Raw genomic sequence first — 10,950 nt, forward strand, 5'->3', positions numbered from 1 at the left:
AAACCTATCGACCTTAACTTGCATATTAACCGTCTGTGGGGTACAGTGTCAAATGCTTTAGCAAAGTCCAGGTACAATTCTTTCTTTCTTGAAGCCATGCTGACTATCACTTACAATATTATTTTCTAGCAGAAACTCCTCTATGTGGTTCTTTATCAAACTCTCTAAGACCTTTCCAACTATGAACGTTAAACTAACGGGTTGACTTTGCTCCCTTTTTGAAGATAGGAATCACATTGGCCTTACGCCAATCTATCGGTACCTTGCCAGTGACTAAAGAGTCTCTAAAAATTAGAAATAATGGCTTTGATATAACTGGCTTTGGTTAGTGTGTTTTAGTTTATTGAGAGGGAAAGTGCAGAACAATTTATTAGTATATTATAATGGTATACTTACTCTAATGATATACTGTATGATATACAAAATAATCACATGACCCCTATTTAATGGAAATCTGAAAATTCTGTAAGGACTAGAATTTATCTAAATATTGGGTTCATCACTCTGGGATGTATTCAAAGCCATACAAACTGAATTAGTGATCTACTTTGCACTAGCTTTTCAGACAGGCAAGCCCTCAGTAAATCCTTTTTTTGAGACTTATGTCACACTAGTCACGTGATAATGCAAAAAGCTTAAAGTCCAAAATCAGTTTAGAAGTTCCCAACATTTTTTATTTATTTATGCTTTTTTAACCCAGTTGTCACCAACAAGACATTCCAAGGACATGGGGAACGACAATTTGTTCTCCTAATATTTTCTGGACATATAATTAATATTTTCTTTATCACAGTCATCTCTCTAGGAGCAGCTAATGTGGATTTTACCAAGAAAAGTCAAAACAGGTTCAGTCTGGGGATCTTAATGAAATGTAGAGTATGGGAGGGAGATAAAAGTATGCAAGATAGTCTAGAACTAGAAAATCTCACATTTAGAAGAGTAGAGACCTGTATTATTTATATCTGTTGTTACAGATATCTGTGAAATAAATGATAGATTTCAGTGACATGAATTAAAAAAATTGTAAATGTAGTTACAAGCTTATAAATAAACTTCCTATCCGTGACCTCAGATATCAATCTTCTGTAGAAGGTCCAGGAAATCGTTAACTCTGGCAAGAGGAAAAACATCATCCTTCCAATTGTGAAATAAACTTATGCAGTGGGTCTCATCCCTGCCAACACCAGCACCCCAAAATGATCTTCACTGCAGGAAAAAAGCCCACTATTGGCCACAGTGAGTGAGTCCTGAACTTCAGATAGCAGATTGCCACAGATGGGGCCACAGATCAATGCTTTTTATTCCATATTTATTTCGTTTGTTTTAAAGTGCTTAGTGGGGAGATTTTTTGTTTGGAAATCTTAATAGCTTTCAATGTGACCATGTTATTCCTGATTGGTCAATAAAAGCCATCTCTGGTCAGTTCTTACAACTAAATCTCTGATATTCAGAGTTTTAGAATTAATGCAAATCTCTATGAAATAAAAAAAACACTTCCACCCTTTTTTTCTCTGACCATCATCGCATGTTAGAACATTCAGGGTAATTTTTTAGCATAAGTGGTGTAAGCGAACTGGTCGCGCTTAAAGCAGAACTATCACCACTTTAATTACATTATAAAAAAGGGTTGCTAATAAAAAGGTAATATTTAAATTGATAGAATAGCATGCATTTACAGGAGGCTGTGGGCTGCTCTTTCTGCAAATGTCCAATCCCATGAGCAAGACTCTGCAGCCTGGGACAATAAAAATGTTTTAGAGTACATAGATTTCTAATAGCAACCATAAAATAGAAATGTTTATGTAGAATATGTGTGTGTGTGGCATAAATAAAATGGACCTATTTACTGAAATAAAGACACATTCTGAATTCTAGCTATTTGAGGTCAACAGATACCCTCCCTACAATGTGATTCTTTAAGTTTATTGAAATTAAGGATTTTGTTTATTGTTTTAGAAAAAAAAAAACATTTAATACAGAAACTAATTTCAGAGCATGGGTTATCTTGAGATATAGCACAGCCTTTTTCTAGCCTTAAAACTTGTACCGTCTTAATAAAAGATCAGACTGAACTATCATATAGGAACCACTAACTCCTCTGATTGGATCACTTGAATGTGACAATTCCAAATTACAATATTTATATAGTCTTGTTTATATTAAACCAAAAGTGTTCAAAACAGTATACATACTAAACTATAGTATAAATATAAAGCCAGCGTCATCAATTATAGTACTCAATTGTTAAGCTTGACAGGCTCCCTTTGTTAAAACTAAGTTTTCTTATATTTAATAATATTGGTATACCTTTTGTGTAGGGGGTTTGTTTTTTGAATGATAGACACAGTCACTGTCACAAACACCTTCACAGCACTTCAATGACCAAGGGCAGTCAAAGTTATCTTGACATGGGTTTCCTATTGATAAAAACAAAATATACAAATGTTTAATTGTCTATTTTCAATTTAATTAGCAAAGAATAAGGATGCACTGTATATTACTAGCCTTGTTATCTATTAAATGGAACATTTTTGTCCTTCACAGTACCCATTTTGATACCAAAGCTTAAAAATGGCTGATATATATGACTTAATACATACACTGATCATTTTCCCATTTTGTCAAGTTTCTAAATACTACAATTTTTAAGGTTTACATAAAATGTACATTTACATACAGCTGCTGGCATTAATAATAAAATGCTGGGAGACCAGTATGGTAAATCAATACTACTAGATTTCAGGTAGACTTTATTGACCAAGACCCTGAAAGTAAGGTTTACCATCAATTTCAAGTGATACTTTTCAAACTATGTTGTTAATATAAAATAACAATTGCCACAGTATCCATATAATCCAGAGAAAAAAGGGCCACCTACTCCATTTTGCCAATAGCCTTCCCAGCCTGGCATTGGTAGTTGGAACTGGTAGCTCTTATCCAACTTGATTAAATACACTGCTCTAAACTGCTTGTATTATATGGATAGATTTCTGTCCTTCCATACAGTCCTGTCTAGATAAAGGTGTGACATCTCTCTGGGGAACAGCACATTCTAAAGGTAGTGACCTAATTCTATACACACCTGCATGGGTGAGGAGGACATGGTGCAGAACAGGGATTTACAGATACTCAGTGTACATCAAAGACACAGAAAGCCTTGAGGTGAATATATACCCAAACCAATGTTTAAGAATTTTGTCTACAATATGGAAAGATCAGAACTTTGGTCAGATTTTATTACAGTCGGAGGCTCTGTTACAATGATTCCTTCACTTTCAGTCCGGTGAAAACACTGTCATGCTAGGGCGAGAAGATAAAGATACTTTTTAACTGCAACACACATAAAAGTAAAAATGCTGGAAACCCTTTCAGTTTTTTATTGTTGTCTCTTTTACTGTTGCAGCTTTTCACTTCACATCTGTTAAAATGTTATATCATGAATCAGAAGTAATGGAACAACAAGTAATGAAGAGGGATGGTAATGTTTTGCCATTATATCCAAACATGTAAACATTGTATCGAATATAAAAAAAAAATTTAGGATAGATACGCTGCCTACAGACATTGGATTAGCAATTGGGCCTATTGGTGGCCATATTGTGCTCTATGTTACAAATTTAAAAAATTGTGAGCACAAATTTCAAGTTGAGCTATAATGTTCTAATAACAGGTATTTTAAACCAAAAAAGTGAAGAAAAAGAATTATTATTACTCACTGAAAACTGGTGGGACACAGGCAACTCCGCAAGTTGTTCTACAGCATTTGAGGCTTCCTTCACACTGGGAGTCAGAGGTACAAGTGATGCTGGTACAGTTCTCTATGTTAACACAAATCTCAGTGCACTCAGCCTGTCCATCATTGCCTTGAGGAACTTGTGGGCAATCACCTGGCTTCCTTAAATCTCCAGCACCTAAAAACAAACATTTTCAACTGGTAGTAGTCTTGTGGGAGAATCCAGAATTCATATGTCTAAAAGTGAACAAACCCAGAAATGCTTTAACATGCACCCGTGCCTATATTATGCACACTAAAGTGTTTATGCATTGTGAGGAAACAGCAAAACACTTTAAACTAAGCCCAATATATAAATATATATATATATATATATATATATATATATATATATATATATATATATATATATATAATTTACTATGGTTTGTTTTCTGCTTTTTCCTCTACAGTAGTACTGGTTGAGTGTTATCATATATGTAAAGCTGCATCAAATGTACTTACCCATTTGTGAGCTGACCAAATCTTGTGAGAGAGCCATGAAAAAAGCTCCCCACATTACCAGCAAGATAACTTTTAAGAACTGACTCATTCTGGAAATGTAAAGTAAAAAAAGAGCAAATGGTTTGGACCCCCCAGTTATTTTGTTTAAATGAATGACGCAATGCTCTTGGGATATTAGGTTTATATGTCTGTAAAAAGGGTGTATATATGTGTTTGGTAACATGAATATGTAATTGGAGGAGAACTCATCCTCAGGCTAAACAATCTCAGATAATAGGTCCCCTTCCTGTTATATGCTTTTGAGTTTCTCCAATGCGAAGGCTTAAAAGAAACACATTACGTCTTACTATGTGAATGCATAACAAAAATGTATATTCACCATAAAAGAATAGGATCTATTTACAAGCAAGAGCATGTGTTCAAAAATTAGGTTGGGTCATGGTGGATAGAGGTTCAGGATTCATGCTTATTGTAACAGAATTCTAGGAAAAACTTTTTGCAGCACAGGTAATGTAATGAGTGTCAGATAAACTTGGTGTACACTTTTACCTATCTTTTTATTATTAATATTATTATTAATAATAATATTAATAAACAGGATTTATATGCTGACAACTTATTACACAGTGCAGTAAACTAAATAGGTGTTGCAAATGACAGACAGATACAGACACAGGAGGAGGAGAGGACCATGCCCAGAAGAGCTTACAATCTAATTCAATCAGGATTCACATACACTAGGAAAGGATTTTTTAAGCAATGACATGCATTTTCATCAAGCAGTACTAGGCCTGTTGACCAGCAGGTAAAAAATAGCCAAATGTTTGGTTTAACTATGGGAACGGTCGGTGCAGTGAATGTAGGATTTTTCCTAATTTAAGTGATGCAAAAGTATGCTGGGTACAAAAGGCAAATCCCAGAAAATTTTTTAGTGAAAGTGGATTGCTGCATTTTGATTACACAAATCTTAAAAACCAATCTTTAAAAAACAGTGCGGTTCCCAGATCAAGCACACACTGAAATGAATTGCCCAATTGCACTATTGCACTGCAGCAACTTTTCCATAATACTTGTCATATCCATTGATGCAATGCAGTGCCGTCCATGAATGTTACACCAACATACCTTCTCACTGCACCAATGCAACACACATTATTGTGCATGTATTGACTGCACTAGTATAGGCTCTAAAGGAAAACTAAACTAAAATCTAAACTTGTTTAAATCTCTTTCTATGCAATTAGTAGTTTCCCAAGTCTACAGCAGCTTATACACACCAACACTATAGTTATTTTAAGTTCAAACTTTTACTTGCAAATGAAATTCTCTGCATAGGATTACATTTGATTATCTATCTTCAGTTTTTTTAATGGTCAAAAACAATATTATTTTCATTTCTGTACTATCAGAAACTAATTTGGTTAACACTGGGAATGTTTCCGTCTAATACCTTGATAAGGCATTGGTGCTTAATCAAAAATGGTGAAAAGTGTAGCAACTACTAACAGCCATTCATATTTATTTTATGTCAGCTAGGTTTGTGAACATATTTACTAACTGTTTGGTGTAGATATGTTAATATACCTTGTACAAAGACTTTGCATTCTCCATTGACGTAATAAATATGTCCAGTGCATTATTTATGTTATATCAGTGAAAACATTTGCTATGCATTGCTGTCAAGGGTTAAAGCCCACTTGTATCGTCAGGTGCTGCAGCTTAGTTAGTGGGATCAGGTTAATAAATCAGGTTGTGGAGGAAGTAAAAAGCTGACAGTTTGGTTCTCCTGGCTGTAAGGTTTCAGTAGCTGTGGCAGAATGGTGAAAATTATTTTATTATTGTCTTGTTTCCTGATTGTAGTCTTAGCTGCAGATAGTGGTAAGTGATGAAAATGATAGGCTACTTTATTCCTGTCTGCTATTTGGTACAGCATGTATAAATGTATTTTGTTTTTTTAAAACCTTTCCAGAGATTCTGACTTTTGTTTTTTCATGATTTTGACCTGTAAAAAAGTGAAGAGTTATATATGGTCAAAATCACAGTCCTAAAGTGGATATAATGGTGCAGAACATACTGCTTTATCAAAATTTACTGGCAGGTTACTGTTGTATGGGAGTGTTGCTATTAAAGAATTCTCAGTTTATAATATTTGGTATGGATTGACATATCTGGAATTAGAGGTTGGCTGAAAAAGATGTGGTGTGTGAATGCAAGTTTATTCCTCCAAAAATAATGCTGACTACATCTCTAATACTTTGCCCAGAGCTTGTAAATTCAAAACTTTAACAACTCAACCAGAACCAGTGAAGATTTTCATGTGATCTTGCCCCACCAGCATTGTTATATCAAACAAAGGTTAATTAAAAAAAAAAAAAGCTACACAACGTAAGACGTTTTTAAAGTAGTCAATCTGGCACTAGCCAAATGTTCACTGCAAGTGTATATGTTTATATAAGTGATTCACCTGTGATAATTTTTGGTTGAACTTGCATTTACTGTTTTGGAAATCATGGCTATGACAAATGCTTCTTTCCTTTGCTTGTCAGTTGGAGAAATATAGTTCTATTAGGGTTTTATTTGTGTTTATAACATGTCACAATGTAAGATTCACATGTCCTCTATAATTGGTGGGTCACTGACCTGCAGCAGGTACAAAAAGTTGTTTATTCAATGCACGTTCAGAGGTCTATATTTTTTTAGGCTGGCTTACAAATGCAGCAGAAAAAATGCATGCACTATTTTTTTGCAACACCTCATACTGCAGTGCCTTGTGTTGCTGGTGTGGTAGTAAGGGAGCAATTCACAATGAGAAGCATGCATTATTGCAATAGATTTCTTGAATGCAGATTTGTGGTTGAAAACCTCCACTTCTGCCCCGCATTTGGTTTGTAATTGTTATCTGTTCATAGGCACTGATTCTGTGCTATGTGGTTGAGTGGGGTCATGGTTTGTTGATCAATGTTTTCATAAATGTGATAGATAAAAACAAATTCTGAGCCATGTTGGTTCTCCAGCAGTGGCTGTAACCACTTTCAACTATATTCTAATGGGTGTGAGCTTCCACTGAAGGCCACTTCATTCATGTCAATGGAAGCGGCTGGCCAGAAGTAACATTGCAACTGTGGCCACAATTTGCAGCAACCACCTGCACAAAGTGGCTTCCAGCTGCTCCTGTATAGATCAGTTGGGCGTGCGGCTTAAGCTGCGTACACACTTCCAATTTTTATCGTTGGAAATGAACGACCGATTGGCCAAAAATCGTTTGTAAAAAAAGTAACCAACGACGCCGACGAACGAGGATAGTCGTTGGAAATGAACAACCGGACCGGCGGATCGGATTGGACGACGATTGTTGACCATCTATCGTGTGTACGGTCGTTCAGTGATCGTCCATGGTCTGAGCATGCGCGGTGAACGAACATTCGCTCACTTCCTGTGGTGCACGGCACTTCTGTATCGTTCAAACGATCGCATCTATCGTGTGCACAATATCTTTGAACGATCGTGTCGTTATCTGTAGGTACAGGATCGGTGCCATACGATCGTTCGCAGATATCGTGCAGGATCGTTCGTCCGTTTACCAACGATAAAAATTGGAAGTGTGTACGCAGCTCTAGCTTGTGGTGGAGCATGGCGGTCAGCTGCAGGTCTGAAATGAACTTTACACACTCCACCTTGTCAGGTCTCATTTCTTGCTACAGGTCATGGGCTACACAGAGAAAATAATTTCACTTATTAAGTTTTTGGGTTTTTTTTATTGCTTTTGCCTTATAGTGCTTCATAATTTTTAACCTTGTTTTCTTCAGTTACGCAAAACCAAGAACTTCTTAGGGCCATTAAAGATGTTGAAGAATCTGCTATAAAGTTGATGGATTCTCAGACCCAAAAAGATTTCCATGAGGTTCAAAGAAGAATTGCTCATTTGTTGGGAAGTACTAAATTGACCGATAACCAGCTTTCCTCAGCTATCAACTTTGTTAATTTGATATCAAGAAAGATGGAAGAAGGAAAAATTAAGCTGCTTCACATCAAACGTTTTATAGATTTTGCATTATCCAGCAAGTTAAAGAAACTGGTATCAACCTGGGATGCTGAACTCCTAAAGTTAAATTAGGTTATCCATGTATATTCTATTGACAGGTAAGAATATTACAAAGATGGCACTTGGGGGAAAAATGACCATACACTGCACAATGTATGGCCTGTGGTGTACGTGTTATTAGATGTTTAAGGTGTCATAAAGGACTGCAAGTGCTTAATACATTTTAATAACCTTTGAGGTTCTAACCAGTGTTTCACAACCAGGGTACTGTGGAACTCCAAGTTCTTAAGCAATGGACAGTTTGAGCCTCTCATTGGGCCATTATTGGACGAAAATCCATTGGTGACATCCTTCCCAATGGCCAACAATATGAGGCATTCTTACTTCTGACCACAACACTAATGTACTTTGAGGTGTTAATACAGTAGGTGTTCCCTGAAGACCTGAAAGTTATTTCAAGGTTCAATGTAAAAAAAAAAAAGCTGAGAACACTGTTCCATGGATTGTGCTGACCTCCATGAAGCTATAACTATAATCTTATATATGCACTTTTTTTTACCAGTTAACTACTTATGCCACTATTTACAAAGTTCTAAATATATCAGATGAAAGTCTAGGACAAGCTGTGTCAGACTATGTAACCAGGTTGGTTCTAGGTATACAAATTTATTTTTTAAAATGATGGACACTATTATTCTCATCCCTGAGAGAAATGCACAACCCATGTAACCACAGCGCCAACTGGCACTGACACTTGAAATGTGTCAATCTGCAAACTGATTGATGCCCTGGTAATGTGCATCAACCCAGGCTAATCTGTGATCCTAAATCACAACATACATTGGTTATCCAACACCAGACTTGGTCATGTAAATTAAAGCATTTTTCATGGTGGAGGGATTATATAAGTGTAAAAAATTGTTGCCCATAACAATCAATTTAACTCTTTCCAGAAAAAAAACTTGTCAAGGACAACCACTACTGTATTTGAAATTTAATGGGCTACATACTTTAAACATAACTGCATTTTAAAATCTTTCCACAAGATGGCAAAAATAGTTCACATTTTCAAATCTATTTCTCCGTCAAGGCTTCTTACGTCTATACCTTAGTGTTGTGTTTTATATATTTCGTAATTAGCTGTAAATGGACAAAGTGATAACTGGCCTCATCTCCCCAAACTACTGCTTCATCTAGTTGGGGATAGAAGAACTGTTCTAAAATCACAGTTTTTAGATTACCCAGTTTATAAAGACCAATTATTCTTTTGAATGATAGGTATTAGGTGCTGGCATGTTTACAAGTAGATGGTCACTTTAAAAATCACCAGATGGCATTAGGTACTTTGCTAATGACAAATCCCCAGAGCAACAATGGAGATAATTGTTTTTTGGCCCTTTTACTACAGTCTATGAATTAAAAACCTCACTCTGATCTCTTAAAAGTCCTGGTTGGCTGCATGGCTGGTTGGTTTGCTGAGAATTGTGTATTAATGTTTTTATATGGTAAAATAATGCCACTTGGCTACTAAATCTTTTAAATTGGAAAAAACCTTAGAGATAATTTTGGAAAATATATATCCTTTTGTGTCTGCTATGATGTTGATGGGTTGTATTTATTGAAATTTCAAAAGGACTTTTAGCACTGTAAATATGGCTGCCTGTCCTAAACCCAAGCACATTAAAGACAGAACCTGAGGTTTATCTGGTTTGGCCAGTTTTGAACCCAGAAGTACTCTGAGCCAAGTGGTTACTGATTTATAATTCACATATTGGGAGAAGGTTGTCCCTATATTTCTGCACACTTTTCTCTGGGATATCTGAAAAAGCAGGTGGGCAAAGCTGGCACACGCCTACCTACTGGTGCACATTCCTTCCTCACTATTGACGTGTGGCCAAAGTGCTCAAGATGGTATGTAAAGTGAACAGCAGGAAGTTTTAAGATGTTGCAACATTGGAAGGTGTAGATTATGGTAAGGAAATGTTGAGAAATTTGAAAGCACTACAGTTCTAATTTTCTTTTCTTTATTTCAGATCATAATCTCTTAACTTATTCGTTTTTCCATTACCTCTTGAACTACCTGGATTTACCACTACTGTTAATGTCACTTCCAGATTAGATGGAATGCTGTGCACTAAACTTTGGGGTGACCTGATGGAATTTTCCTGGCAACTTCTGTGAACCACAAATCTGCTCACAGCGGGCTTGAGGACTTAAATTGTATATTCTTTTTATTGTAACTAAACTTTTTATTTGTTTTATGTTTGAAGGAAATTATATTCATGTTTTTTAATAAATTCTCTATTTTAACATCTTGGTTAACTTAGTTAAGTGAATTTTAATGGGTTCCTGAATTGCATACAACTGATTAGTATGACAGCAAGTTCCTATGGAAAGGATTGTATTACCTACAGAGGAGTTCTGTGGAGTTATGTGCTTGGCATGTGATCTATTTATCCCCCCTTCCCCCCAGAGATGACCGTGGAGATCACGCATGACTGAAAACACCTTGTTTGGAGGTGCCTACTTTAATCGCAACATTATTAGGTCTTATCTGTGAAGTTAAGATCTAGATATAAGGCAAAGTGGATTCTTAGGTTGTAGTTGTCTTGTCGGAATTGCTGATTTACCATTAGGAAATCAGACATTATGAACGCCAAGAATGTAGTTG

General features: G+C 35.9%; 1 long non-coding RNA gene across 1 annotated transcript; it reads left to right on the plus strand.

The window, feature by feature from the left end:
* The first annotated feature begins 5,993 nt into the window (after positions 1-5,993).
* On the plus strand, positions 5,994-10,596 carry LOC140339404 (uncharacterized). The gene is made up of 3 exons (XR_011922436.1): positions 5,994-6,115; positions 8,044-8,377; positions 10,313-10,596. It is a non-coding gene; the product is annotated as an uncharacterized lncRNA (long non-coding RNA).
* The last annotated feature ends 354 nt before the right edge of the window (positions 10,597-10,950 follow it).

This window comes from Pyxicephalus adspersus, chromosome 10 (genome assembly GCF_032062135.1).
Source record: "Pyxicephalus adspersus chromosome 10, UCB_Pads_2.0, whole genome shotgun sequence".
NCBI classification, from domain to species: Eukaryota; Metazoa; Chordata; class Amphibia; order Anura; family Pyxicephalidae; genus Pyxicephalus; species Pyxicephalus adspersus.